The sequence below is a fragment of the Typopeltis vanoorti genome, chromosome 3, assembly GCF_054136105.1.
Source record: "Typopeltis vanoorti isolate ZY-2024b chromosome 3, IOZ_Tvanoo_1.0, whole genome shotgun sequence".
Taxonomy (NCBI): Eukaryota; Metazoa; Arthropoda; class Arachnida; order Uropygi; family Thelyphonidae; genus Typopeltis; species Typopeltis vanoorti.
Genome location: NC_143551.1, coordinates 134,465,959 through 134,481,336, shown reverse-complemented (window position 1 = coordinate 134,481,336; position 15,378 = coordinate 134,465,959). Strand labels below are relative to the sequence as shown.

Genomic DNA, 15,378 nt, shown 5'->3' with positions numbered 1-15,378 from the left:
TTTCATTTTTTCAGGTACTGTAACTAAAGGTCCGAGTACATACCAGGAGAAACAAATAAACACTTGTACCACCTTTGTTGGTATAATGCCTACTGGCACCAGGCGATCCCCACGTATCTGCAGTTACATCATTCCTAGCACTATTTGTGTTCATTAGGGTTATCCTCCAATCTTCATATTATAGGTTGAAATGGACCCTTACTTTTCCATCAGCTGCTAATATTTCCTACTAGACAACATTATGAACGCGTACCTTCATCACTACATTGCCTACAGACAACGTACATTGGTAAAACACTACCATTGCCGTACGAGACCTGGAAACTCACCCTATGTCGTCTTTTCATAGGACAGCATTTACGAAGGCTCTACAGCTACAATACTGTATTTTTTTTTTTTTCATCCCTTATAAATTCGAATAAGACCTTTTGAAATTTTATATAATCTCCTATTATTTATTTATTTCCTGCATGAGGTGTGTTTTACGATATTTAGGGTACATATTCGCGACAAAGTAGGAAATTGAATCGGGATTGTCTTGAACGAAGGGTCAATCCTTTGCATAATATAGCTAACAGTATTTCTCTTGGTGGATTTGTTACTCGAAACTGTTTTTCCTTTTATTGAAAAGCTCACTGCACACATTACTTCTTCTGAACTCGCCTGCAAACTCTATCCGTCCCATAATTCCAACAGTACGATCAATAAGATGTAAAGCGAAGGAAAAATAAATAACCTAGTCCTTTTCAAGGAAAAACTTTACGATGGAATGCAAATATATTTTGTGAGATAGCTTCAAAGTAACTTCTAAGGATTGACAAACAAAGACAAACTTGATATTTTCTTTTGTTAAGTGAATCATAGCACGCTAGATAGTGCACAGCACATAAGCTTTTTGTAGACTTTGTTTTTTACTTTGTCAACAACAACAACAAAAAAAAAATCACCTTTGATATGGAAAAATACTCAACTATCGAGCGCTTACCTTAAACTATAAATATATTTGTTCTGTCCTACAAAAGAAACAAGCGGGAATATTATTAGTATCGAAAAACACTAAATGCATCACTCTTGTATTGTTGACAGATAAACAAAGAATTCGTGTGACTTTTATATTGTTGGAATAATACTTTATTTGAATTTATTTTGAGAGATACTGATAAAGCACGCTCCATATTCTTGATACAGGATTGTGTGTAGAATAAGACAGCGTTTATTTATTGCAATAAGAAAGTCTGATTTTTTTTTTCTCAAACAAAAAAGTCAATTAATATTACGGTAATAGCTATGACAGGAAAGAATTTGATCTATCATTCACCAAGAAGAAAAAATTAAACTACGGACGTCTAAAGTTAAAAGGAAAGAGAAAAAAAAAAGGACTGCGAATGAGATTAATGGGCAAAAAAATCTAAAGATTTTCCTCTGCCAGAAGTTTAATTATCCCATGGGAGGACAACGCAATAAAACTCATATCTGTGAAGCACAGCTTTTTTAATGAAGCAAAAATATCACGGTAATGAACTGCTGAAAAATATCAGCTCGTTAAATATTCACCAGAATCAAGAGTCTTCTCCATTTACTTGAACTCCCTACTGAGACGGGGGAACATTTCAAATCTCGTCTTTTCTAGACGTGGTCCAAGTGTGGCCATAATTTACAGGATAACCTTTAATCACCCATTGGTTAGACTAAAGATGGGAAGTTATACATCGTGCAGTATCTCAATGACCGTTGTAAGTTTACGGTGTGACAGTGCATGTAACTAAGAAAATGCATTTCGCCCTTCGATGTTGTCCCCAACGACATATAAAGGAGACCCGAAACACCCTATCCATGTAAAACTCCATATGATGTATGAGAGCAGTGTAGTACACTTCTATGAAGTAATTAGATAATCAATGGAATGTTTCCCAGTGGTGTGCTTTGGAATGGCCTTATAATGACTGTCGGCCCTACAGGGAGCAGTTGAAGCACGAGAAAACGTACATATTAGAGAAATCAGAAGGCAAAGAAATGATAAAACAGACGACATTTCTGATACGCAGCTCTGTTTTTCACAGCTGGTTGATAAATTTTGATTCGTGCAAACATTTTTTTTTTTTTTTGGTGTGTGTGTGTGGAAGCGAGGAAGAAAATAAAGTAATGGCATGTCTGCAGTAGAAACACTGATTTCAGTTCTCCACATCCTGAATTATAGCTTGCTACAAACGGCATTTTTTATTTTGCCGATATTCTTAGATGAATTTATAGCAAGTAAGAAAAAAACAAGATATATTAGGTTATTACTGTGACTTTGAGATATATAAACACATGATCGTTTTTATTTTTAAACTCCTTAATAGTTTTGTAAACCGATTACTGCATATTAATCTAGTTGTATTTATCATCTTTGATAATTAATTAATTTTTTTAGTTGATTCTATTGTTATTTTTCGTCAATTTATCTATATATAAACATAAAACCGACCTGGAACACATTTAGTAGAGTTGATATGAATTTAGATAATTGTGGAGTTGGTCGTTGCCACCTTAGATGGACGTATTCTTATACTGAAAGGCCAATAGAAATAAATGCACATTACTTGGTAGGAAAGTAGATTGGCGAATCATTTCAAATAACAACTCAGGGCAATTGGGAATCTTTAGGCAAATGATCTATTTTCTGTGTATTAAATACACATTAAGAATTTGAAACCAATGTTATAAATGAGGTATTTAATTTTATATTTATGAAATAAGAATGTTAAATTAAGTATTTGTGAATCTCACCTCCCTTCAAATAAAAACAAAAATTAGAAAGCTAAACCTGCCACCAGGTGGGGTATTCGTAATGTATAAAACAATGCATAATTTTTCTTTGAAAATTCGCATGAAAATGTTTTTAACAATGGGAATTTTATGGATGGATATTTAAAAAAAAGTGCAAATAAATGTATTTTTTACTTAAAACGTGACATCTGTTTCTGATGTAATGTCATGGTTCGTTTAAACATAATATCAAGGAATATGTCCTGCTATATTACATGAAGTAGGGTAGTCTTGTCTGCTCAAGTGCAGAAACCGAAGGGGAGAAAGCATAGGTTCCAGTTTCTACCAGCCGGCAGAAATTTATAAAAAGTATTCTTTAGACAGCAAGAGTGTGGAGCCTCCGCCCCCCCCCTCCCTTGGGGGAAAAAAAAGAGTGCAATTTACTAGTATAAACATACACAATGGGTGTTTACAGCTGTGCCGACTGGGTCCAGGCAGTTAAATAGACGAGCCGCTCTCTCTAAAGCGAGGATTTTACCTTCTCTTTGCCATTCCCATATTTCCCTCCAGGTAGTAAGTTTCCGCCAATGTTCGAAATATGGTATGAGTCATTGTTCACGCTTGACACAAATGGGGAGGTAGAGGGAGGGAACCAAACAGATTAGGTGAGAGTTCGTCTTTCTTTCTCTCCCCCCCCCCACTTCCCTTTGGTTAACCCCTCTGCTAGTTCCCTAATTACTTATTGGTTCTGCCATCTTAGCGGAATTCACATGATTTACACCGGGCAATATACCAGTTAACATAATTAGGTATTGTTCTGTTCGCTAGCCAGGTGACGCTCGATGGGTCGGGCAGAGTCAGCCATCATGACGGGTGTGAAAGTTGATGTTCCTCCACGCGATAATATTGCTCTCCGGAGTTATTACCGGGGCATTAGACGATCTCACTAGCGGAACACCTAATTATTGGTATTCATCGTGGTGTTGTTTACCGAATTTAAAGTTTGAAGTCATCGGAGTAAACACATTTCTCGTACCAATGTTTCCCTCGCTAGTTCCATTTAATTGCCTCTTCGATGTTTTTTTTTTTTTTTTTTTTTTTTTCAACAAGAGCACGCATGTGCAGAAGTGGTGCAGCTATAAATTACAAAGTTAAGCTAAAGCGATTATTACAATCGACAGGATGATAATGGTGATTTACGTCTAAGAAACATTTATATCAAAGACACATCTCGATCTCACTGGTTACACAGTGGACTATTTGTTACCAGGAACTGTTTATCATGTTAGGGACAGCTATTTGTAAAGCGAAAAATCTATCTCAACTTCTTCTGGATGCATTTCCTTCTCTGTTTTTCTTTAAGTTATTTAAGTCCCCTCCCGGAAAAAAAAAGTAATTCACCACCGAATCATTATCAATAACAATGTATTAAGTCTGACAGCAACATGCTTCTTTCTGTTTAGCGTATCCAATTATCATTAGCTACCCATTAAAGGAACTGATCGAAGATGTCTTCCCCACCCCATTTGCCTGATATAGAAATAACCATAAATGGACTAAGAAAATAAATGTTGAACAACGAAATACTTCTGTGCTGTTCAATTTTATTCTTTCAAAACGGCTCTCAAAATGATTTAAATGTAACGATCAGGGAAGACCCCCCCCTTTTTTTTTTCAGATGCAAAATACTTAGAGATGTTTTTGTACACGTGAATGTCTACAAATACGTTTAAGAAAAATATTTGATGCATCTGGTTCTTGAAGGATTTAACTTCTTGCAGGCTTATCAGCTACACACTCCTCTCCCCAAAAACTTAGGAAGTTTTTACGTCTTTCTCCAACCATTTTTTAAAAATTCTTTCGGACTTATAGAAATCCCCTTGTCAAGATAGATAACGAATAGATTCAACTTCCTTCTGTACAATTAATAGACCACCCCTTACAGTATACAGTTTTCTTATCCTATCATAAACTACTCACTTTAGTAAGGAATTACTCAGTTAATCAACATGCCATTGGGGACAGCGTCCACATATATTCCTCTTCCCTAGTTCAAGGTAATGGCTGCCTCAGTCCTCCTAAACATATATTTCTTAGTGCAGTACAACAATGGCGCTCATGTTTTCAGTGGAACCACAAAACTTGCAACCATTGTATCCTCCTACCCGCTATCCCCCCGAGGTCTCTGCTGGTGGTCTCAATAGTGGTAGGGAGTAAAAGGGGAACGAATTTTCGCGGTGACCATGAACTGAGCAACGTTAATGCAACGCCTCAGTAGGCCTAACAGTCAGAATAAGAGAAGCCCACGGTCGGAGGCTACATTCTTAGCTCCTTAACAAGTACAGCTGTATAACCAAAAGGAAGAAGTTCGATTCTGTTAACACTATAGACAAATATGTGAAGCAGTGAATTTTTTTATTTTATTTTAGCCATTACAAGGATAAGAGTAAACCAAATATCTAGGTACTCGACCGATACAAATATCCGAGACTTTCCCCCACACAGACTGGAATCTTTTCACAAATATCTACGAGATGTCGGCCGTCAGAAAGGGGCCAATACCGCCTCGGGTAGTTGAAAATTCATGCCATCCCCACTACGTCATTCATCGTCCCTGCGGTATCCACATAACTGGGCAGTGAATTCCGGAAATGAGGCATAAAAGACGCCTCTTCCTCTAGTGAGGCTGCGTATTCACCTTCCCATAAAGGAACGATACTGGGAGAGGAATCTGCTACCTTGTATAGGAGAATGGCTGACAGCGAATACATTCATCTGGGTAAGTGCAAGCCAAATAAATGCCGTCATCGCATTCGTACAGCGGATAGTGCGAGAATCGTAGTGTGTGTTTTACAATACGGAGAAGATTTTTAACAGAAGGAAATAGATTTTATATTCTCTGTACCGCGACAACAGTTGGATTTTTAAATCGCGTTGATTAAGGGTTTTCATCCGTGGCATAGACCATTAGTTTACTTTATATCTATTTGCTCGCTTCTTTTCTCTTTACCAAACGTGAGAAAATTGCTGCTGCCACGGAAACCTATTGTTAGCAAGTGAAAAGTGAATCCACCAAGTTAAGTCATTAGAACATTTTAATAGCTACCTTGCTGTACCATTCGGGATCATTACAGCGTGCGCTCACAGTTCGCGAGTTATACAGGAAGTGAGGCAAGTTAGATGATGCTAAGAGAAACTTCTTAAAACAGACGTTAATGATATACGAAGCGTGTAGAAGGTTACATAAAATCAATTTCAAGTGAACTACAGAGTATTCGAAATCTTAATATGCTGTTCTGTAACGTGAAGAATTAATAAAATATCAAAAAATGTTCACAAAAAATCATACAAACGAAAACCAAGCAATGGGAACTAGTTAACCGTAGTGTAAGGATGCCTTAACCTCTAAACTTATGCGAACAAAGGTCAACATCGATGTGTTTTTTATCCTATAGAAATTTGGCTTTTGGAATAGCGGCATGAACGCATTTATGATCAATAAGGTAGCTGTGTAGCTTTAAGTTATTCTCAATCCAAAGCGATTTGCTCTGCCCACGCACACACACTCTTTAATCCATGACTAGAATTTAAATATGGGATAGTAAACTACATTTATATGTCCGAAATATTGTTGATGAATTTTATTATTATTCTCCATACTCGCTTAGGATTTTGTTTTTGTCAAGCCCACCTACGAAAATTTGTAAGTGCAGCGCCTTGAGTGGGCTAAGGGTTACATAATCAGGTATTCTACTTTAGAGACCTGACACGCATTTTAATAAACAGGGTGGTGGTTTCAAACCAGTTGATTAAAATCGAATGTCTCAAAAGACATTCAAAAACCTTCGTGCCTCAGTAGATTCGAACCCACGACTTATATAGGCTGGAAACACTGCCCATTTACCAACGAGGATCAATGTGGATTGTAACTACATATTAATGTTTGGTTCGTTTCTATTACTCTGACTAATTAATATCACCATTTCGCTATCTCAGAGTTAAGTTTCAATTTCATCGATGTTCTAATCACTGCAAATGTTAGGCTTAGCGAATGAATTATAATTACTTTTCTTCCTCCGTTCGTTCATCGGGTGGGGGAGGAGAGTGAATTTATGATGATGTTTATATATGTTCTCTCAGTAGTATTCGAGTAAAACCTTGAAATTGTTCTGATTTTTTTAGCCGTTAAATGAAAGAGAGATGCGAAAACGTTGAAGATTAATTGGTCCAAGAGGTGTTAAGGATATTTTGAGAGACAAACAAACTGCTGGTGATAATCTAATGAAATGAATGTTGAGTATCATAGATGGATACAGATAGATTTTAAAAATATCGTAAACTTTATCAGAGTATGATAATTATTATCTCGAAGGGCTTAAAACATTCAAAATTAGGAACGAAATTGGAAGCAAAACTTTATAACAAAATAATGAGAAGCCTTAAAGAGTGAACTAAAAAATATGAAGAGTCACATTGTAGATAAAGTTCTCATAAATTTCCGAAACGATGGATTTCAGATGTGATCAATATCCTCTGGTCATTGTAGTAAGGGTAAATTGCTACTTGTCTATGGTTATGTGGAAATTATTTGAACAACATTATGTAGAAACACTATCATAGTCGTTGCTAACTTATGAAATCAGTCTTATTTGCGAATACCGAAAATTCGCACCATTTCACAGTTCGTAGACATCAAATTAGATTCGACTGACTCGTTTATCTGTATAAACAGATCATTTGCCGAACATGTATTGGCGAAAATGTGTTTAAGGTTACGAAAACACTTTTATATCAAGAGACTTAAGAATTTCGCATACTTTAAAAACCCGAACAACAACAACAAAAAAAAAAAAAAAAAACCTGAAATCCCTAGCACTAACATCACGTGATTAGATCGGCTCTAAACTTGCAAAGCGTTATTGCTCGTTCGATCAATATTGCACACACACACAATACTGCGGTACACCAAATACTTTTTGTATGTGCTGTATATAAATGGTTTTGTATATTTATTTTTACATCTAGGACTACCGTAATCACACGTCTTCGGCAATTCAAATAATTCCTTACTCTGCTGAATTTGTAAATTGATCTGTCTGCATCTCCGGGCTTCTTCTATCAGCATCTTCCTTAGTTTTTCCTCCCACCCACCCACCCTTATCTATCACAAATGCTTGGAAATCGTTTCATTGAAGTCGTGCAGGTAGAAGAGTCGCTTCCTCGAAAAGAGAGGCCGCTGCCTGCCTCGGAGACTAATCGAGAAATCGTAGCATTGGACACTAACGCCGACGGTGGAGAGGCTGACGGTAAACGCGTCCTACCTCAGTCCGTTTACAGGCGGCGTAAGTTGTTCTACGGCTCTACTACCGTACTTCGAAGAGCGAAAACGGAGGGGGATGGGGAAGAGAAATGCCAAACCGCAGCAGTTTTAGGTAAACAGAATCAGTAATGTACACCTTGATGGAAGAATGCTGATAAAAATGCTGTGGTGTCGAGGATGCTCATTTTGTTATCCTGGCGAAGGCTAACCGTAACTTTACAATATTAAAAAAAAAAAAAAGGGGAAAAAAATAATTTCAGAACAATCAGTCATGTGATTTGTTTAATTATTTATAGACAATTATTATTATTGAAGACTGTCCGATTAAAATTCATAAATTCCCCATGTATACAGAGCGGCCTCTGTTGTCTAAGAGGATTTCGCCTTCAGCAGTCAGCTAAATTACCTAAACGTGTGCATTTAAGAAGGCTTTTTTTCTCCCCCCCTTCTTTCTTTTAAGATAGAGCAATACATCACAGACTGTTTTGGCAGATGGAGAATGATAGCCGGGTGGATGAAAGAGGGGGTGGAAACAAGTCACTTTTTCTTTTTAAAAACAAATCGTGAGTTTCAAACCAGCAGCGGTGACCTTAATACTCAATCCACCCGCCCCAACAGTTTACCGCAAACTTCAGCTAGCTGCCTTAAGTACTCAAGAAACCTGTTTCGGTAGACGGAGTAATTCACCTCGGCTAGCTTTAGAATGTTGCCCATTATGCGTCTACAGGACCTAATTGGTATGTGAAATTTGAACAGAAATAAAAAGCGATAAATGGCTTATAAGAAAAAGAAAGTTCGTGCCGGAAAATTAATTTCCAGCCACTAGGACTAAAGTATTCCCATGTGGTTTTATTACTTCATTTCCTCCTTTCATATAAGTAATAGACTTCACCCTATCGGGTTTTTTATACTGGTCACTAATACGGCGATTTGAATGTAAATAATCAAGGCATTAAATCTACATTACAGACTAAATAATAAAATTAGTTTTCCATCCGGGTATTTTTGATTAACGTTAAATTTCTGTGGAAATTACTTTAGCGAACGAGATTGGTACACCGACAGCAACTTCATAAAAGTACGCTGATGGGTCCTTATAATTAGACGTGACACAAAGAAGACATTTCGATAGTTTGGGTGTAGCACTTACCTCGAGATGTCCCTGGAGGTCCAGAGATGAGACACGGCTAACAGTTCCAGCGAGAGAAAGACGAGCACACCACTGTTGCTGAGGAGCAGAAGCGGCTCTGCAGCCCAGAGCCCCGCACGCGCGCGCCTTTAACGTCACACAAACACACGGGTCATAGGCAAGTAACGAAAAGGTTTCGCTCGCTCGGGTTCCCTTTTAAATACCGCACAGATAAATTCCCCACCGCTCCTACGTCCAGAACTGATCGGAGCACCTGTCAGAAAACATCATGCGGCGAACGACACAACGCAACACTGCAAAGACGGCTGCCCTTTGGAAGATATCACCATGGATACAACGCGCAAAACGTTCTTTTTACTACTCATGAGCATCCACCCCGGCCCGCCAGCCAGCCAGCTCGCTCTGTGGCTTGTTCACCTAAAGCAGCAGACGACAAGCCCTCCACGAGGTATTAACTGTGGTCAGAGCGTCCTTATTGGCGTTTTGGTTCTAGAGGACGCGCCGCCTGGCGGCAGGAATCCGTACTACTAACAATGCCATTAACAAGAAGACACGCGCAGCGGGAGCACCCCGTCACCGCTGGCTGAAGCGAAGCTGTGAGAGTGTGTGTGCGTGCGTGCGCTCTTAAGACATTCCCGTAGGTTGTTATGGTGACGCGTTCAGTCCCTGTCCCTTTCTCTCTCTCTCTCTTTCTGTGATTAGGATGCAAAAGTTTAATGGGAGACATTGCCGAACGTAGGTACAAAAAAACAACGCCTGTCGCAAGCGAAAGGAACTTGTTTGCTCCGTCGTGAGCTACCGGACGGAATGCCCCTTAAATTGTTTTTCCAACTGCAGTTATAACGACTTGGAAGAGATTGTCGGAAAAAAAGAAGTCGTATTTGTCAGGATAAACTTTTAATAATCATATGAAATGTGTTGTTTTTATACTAGATGTCGAATATGGGCTTTTAAGAAGGGCTTGCTTCGAATTATTTCGAACACTTTGAGTTTTTCCTAGTGGTTAATGTACGAGTGAACATCAACATCAAATATAAATGTCGTATTTACAAAGGTTAACAGTTTAAGCATGCGCCGGTATATTCATGTTGCATTTAATAAATTCTCAATACTCTGTTCGGCATTAATTATTAAATCTCTTTATTAGTCCTAAATAATCTGTTTAATAGAAACGCTTTAAACAAATTTATATATAACAAACAATTTTCGTTAGAACATCGGTAGTCATTTTCTAAAGGAGAGATTCATTAACTTGTGTACAGTAAAATTGTATAATTCTTGTGTACAGTGGTAGCTATTAGAGAAAGTGACTGATCTTCAACAACCATGTGAATTTTAATGAGGCATTTAAAAATTCTGATATGCTTCAACCGATAGAAATAACTGTATGGTTCTCTGTTGAAACTTATAGAAGAGAATTATATTACGCTTCAGGGGACTGTTTACAAATTAATAATGGATGATGTTTGATAACCATGATAATAACTATGAATCGTGAAAAATCCAGAGTGCAAAAATAATCTTCCCAGTTATTTAAAGCTATCTGAAACTGATTGGGTTTATCAGAGGATACCACGTTCAAGAAAGTGAAATGCATAACTTAAATAAAAAGAACAAGATCAGTGAAAATATCCTAATATGGAAAGAAATGTATAATGTTAAAAAATGGACATGACTATGAAAGGGATGCGAACACATCTTTTCAACCAAAGGACTTCAATAATAATAATAATGTAGTTGTTGTTGCTGTGTTCAATTACGCCAAAGCAATGGTTATGAAGCCACTGTATTATATCTGTTAAGTGTGCGTGTTCTTTTGGTCGGTTTGCCTGTTTGGTATGAAAAACCGTTTTTCTAGGTTGCACAATAACTTTTAAATGCATAGTATATGTTTCTGTATAGTATATCGGCTTTTTGTACAAGAAATACCTAAATATATATCCACGATCCATTATTTCAACCCTATCAGTATTTAAAATATATGTACAGTATTTAAAAAACAAGCTTCCAAGCTGTAAACGGTGGCGCCCCCTTCGAAATATTTTCATTACACTCACTTATTTAAATATATTTCTTATAAATCATTAATAAGTATTTTAAGGCAGTTATTTGTAAAATACCTGCAATTCTCTTGCGTACGATTTTATCAACTATATAAATAATATGAATCATAAAATGTAACACACCGAATATTTCAAATAATATGCTATTGTATTTGTAAGACGAATCAAATTTATCGTTTATAACCTTTCGAAACCACTGCATTTAATGTAATAGATGCTGGATTTTCAGTACAGAGTTTCACATACCAGAGTACTCTTAATTTGTAGATTTACACATATAGCTTTGATATTATACCAGGCTGCAATGTAACTAAGTTCTTAGCCATCGCCTCTTAGCCTTAGAAAATGCTACTCCGACTGGGATCATTTTACTGAGCCTCTAATTTCAGATACTTAAAGGCTCGGTAAATGCTCTTAAACAATATTAAAAATTAAATAATATGTTTATTAATTATACTTTTACAACAAAAGAAAGTATAAAGAAAATTTTCTTTCTTTTATAATCAGCAAAATTTTCCAGAATTTAAATTTCTTGGTTCATCATATAGCGCCTAGTCTGACTGGATCCTGTCAGCCTAAGACAGGCCCTGTTCCTCAGCATTTAATAACAATGCATTAATATAAATATATGTTTGATTTTTTTTCTTTTTTGCGTTCATCTTAGAGTTTATTTCTTTTAAATAAAAAAATCCTAAGAAACAAATAAGGAAATGTTTCCATTCAATCAATATTCATTATTACACCAACCGAACCTAGAACCGTTTTTAGTGCGTTTCGCCCAATATAACCATCGACAATAACCGTTTTATAGTGAACCGCACACAGCTTACTCCGGGATACTATCCGAAGGGAATTGACTTTTTTTTTTTTTTTTTTTTTTTTTAATTACGGCCGAAGCAGTTAAGGATATGAAGCCAGTTTGTTATGTCTGTTAACTGTGTTTTTCTTCTGGCCGATCTGCTGTTTAAAGTGATGAAAAATCCAATTTTTCGGGAAGGAAAAACCCTACCTCATCGTCCCTATGAAACTAACCCATTTTCAGTTGAAAAGCCTCATGAAAGTTATTCGAGTCCTAGATACGATTCGAATTCGGAGCTTATCAATCCAAGGACATCGTCGTTACTGACTGAAATACGGATGTTGGGAGTTCTTACAAAAGTTTGTCGGACTATTACAATTGCAAATTAAAGATGCCAAGAAAATATATTCTCAGTTTAACCTTTTTTTAATCCAAGTGTAATCCTTACACTTGCTTATACTTGGATAAAGGATTAAACCAAGTATATAATTTCTTGGCATCTTTAATTTACACTATAACTAAAGGAAAAACTTTCAATATCTCTCTCTTATCTAGATTATTTTAGTAATAAGTTGTAACACCTTTAGGCTACTTGTATATGGAAATATGACTTCTGCATTACCTTAATATTTTTTTTTTAGAGCCTTGGAGGGTAATGGATGGCAATGCTGTAGCCAGAGAAGTTCTAACTGTAAAAAGCATTCTTGCTTCGCCCCTTTAAGCCAGTCCTTATAAGGACTTTTAATTTTTTTTTTTTTTTTTTGGAGGGTAATGCTCTAGCCAATGAAGTTCTAACTGAGGTTCGGCTATTGCTAATATGAGTTTGCTCTCCTAAGGGAGCAATTTGAGTCTCCGGGGAAGGTGTTCCCGGCATGGCCCGCTGAGGGGCTTTGTCGGTGAATGCTTTTCTTCGGAATTTGAGCGGTTCTGCTCGGTGGTGGTAGGTAGAATGCCACCGCTGAGATGGACGGTCTTTCTCCCACGATTGAGTGGCCTAGGGATCGTCCGAATTTTCAGAGACACCTTTAAACAAGGCTTGGCGCTATTGCTGTTTCCCTTCTGTCATAATCAGAGCTTTAATAACCCAATAACACCTTATCACCCTTCTCTACAGATAACGGGGAAGATGAAAAGCATTCTTGCTTCACCCCTTTAAGCCAATCCTTATAAGGATTATTTCTGGGTTTAGGGCTTCAACTAAATTTGTTCTAATTACTCTTAAGTTTTTTTCTTTACGTTTTGGTGTCAATAGGACCCTGACAAAATTAAGCAAAAGAACATTATATGTCTAACTGAAGTTGACATTTCATAATCATGCTGAAAGGGCTGACTTTCACAGAGTATTTCAAAAATGGGAAGAAAAAAAATTCATCCAGTTGGATTCCTTGAATGAATGATCTTTCTGTCAAACATTCACAAAAGTTCTGTTATAAACAGTTTCAACCTGCATTTGTACATAAAATACAAGCACTTACTAACTCGTGATGCATATTTAGCTTAGCGATTGGAGCACAGAAATCAACATTTCTTGATAAAAGATTGTGTTCTTTCGTTATAATTCTATTTCTTGCTACAGTTTTATTGGCATAACGATTCGAAATGGTGGTAAAAAATAATTCCTTCATGGATTGTGAAAATTTAATGATATTTGGTGCTTATAGGATCACTATTAAAATTTGTTTAGTCATTTCACTTACGAGCCATTTTAATGACAAAATTAAGATACATAAAATTAGGTCTCTAGCATCTAAAAAATACTTCTTATGATGATGTTTATATCAGCTTAGATTGCCTACTTAGTCATTAAACTGGAATTAGATTTAGTAATCGCCTTCAGCTCAAAGTTTATTATTTGAATCTCATTAATCTTATCAAAGAAATAAACAGCATCGTTAATCTTAGTATTATTTGACAATGGCAAACATGGAAAATGTTTCTGGATAGCGATGTGTATGCGGCTGTCAAGTTTTATATATAAGAAGCATTTAGAATTACTTATCTGGAATGGCCGAATAGATAACTAACATATGTTAGTTCTGTATTTTTAATGGCTTGAACAGATAGTTTTAGTGATGTAATTTATGTACTAAGGCATGTTTCATCCCATGTAAACATTTTATTTATTTATATTTTTATCGGTTCTTAGTAACGAAGTTTTTATGTAATTAACTTTCAGAAACTTGCGTATTTCTTGTTCAGATATGCTTAATTATATGATTTATTATCTCGCAATAATTTTGATAAATTTCCTTGCTATTTACGGATTAGCTGAATTTAGCAGAGGGTAGCAAACATTTCGTCTTGACAGTTTTTGCCACGCACTCATTGAATTTTTTATCATTTAACTAAAAGTTCATCTGTTCCTAACCGTGGCTTGAAAATTACACTATTTAAGGTTATAAATTTATAATATAATATATGAAACTTGTTTCTTATATGCTACTGTAATATTGCATGATATGGTTATCCGTTGCTTCACCACGGGGACTTCAGCATCTTGAGGTTATACAGTTCGGTATCTAAACTCTGCATCGAAATAAGAAAAATTAAATAAGTATTTATATTAGGTATAGACTACATCCATTTTAAAATAAGTCGGGGATGCAAAATTGATGACAGACGCTACAATTAACGTTAAAATGTCCCGAGATCCTGCAACCTTAATATGCTGGCGATAACATCACTGAATGTCATCGAACAAGCAATCTTTGATAATTTAATATCTGTGGTTTACACTTGAGAAAAGAGTCAACAGATCTCTTTCTTAAAATCAGTATATACCATGGGGGAAAAAAGAAAAAAAAAAAACTATTGTATTATCGAAATTAGCAAACCAATATGGAATTGCTTGTCCGTCTTTTTTTATTTTTTAATTGGCGTTTTTTTTTTATCGACATTCCTTCCCTTTCTTTTTTTTCCCTTTTATGTATACACATTGTTCAGTACAATATTTCTTGTTTTTATTTTCAGCCTATTAGCAAAATATAAAGCTAAAAATTGAAACAATAAGACTGGCCAAAGAACAGTTTGCAGGCAAAATACATTTCGAGCAAGTAATAGACTGATTTAAGAAGATGGTGCCGTACTTGCCTCTATGGGTCTCACCGTCGTTTGTAATCATTGTACACTAATTAATTAATCGAGCGCAGTTTTAAATCCTAATCTCTATTCAATTATTTTGTTATTCTACGCATTTTTGAACAGAATCCCGTTCTCTTCAACAGAATCTAAAAGTTAGCGATGCAACACTCGAGAGAATGTTACAACATAATAGAAGTGATCTGTCTCAGAGCTTGAG

At 36.3% G+C, this 15,378-nt stretch overlaps 1 protein-coding gene across 5 annotated transcripts in view; it reads right to left on the bottom strand.

Annotated features, from left to right (window-relative positions):
* The window catches only part of LOC150108580 (latrophilin Cirl-like), a 780,008-nt gene that overhangs the window by 237,457 nt on the left and 527,173 nt on the right, over positions 1–15,378 (bottom strand). For 2 of the 5 annotated variants that reach the window (XM_090416023.1, XM_090416030.1), the window contains exon 1: positions 9,219–9,606. The exons of the other annotated variants lie outside the window; for them this stretch is intronic. The gene's annotated coding sequence lies outside the window, so the exon portion shown is untranslated. Of the gene's footprint in view, positions 1–9,218; positions 9,607–15,378 lie in introns of those variants that run through there. 5 annotated transcript variants of the gene reach the window in all.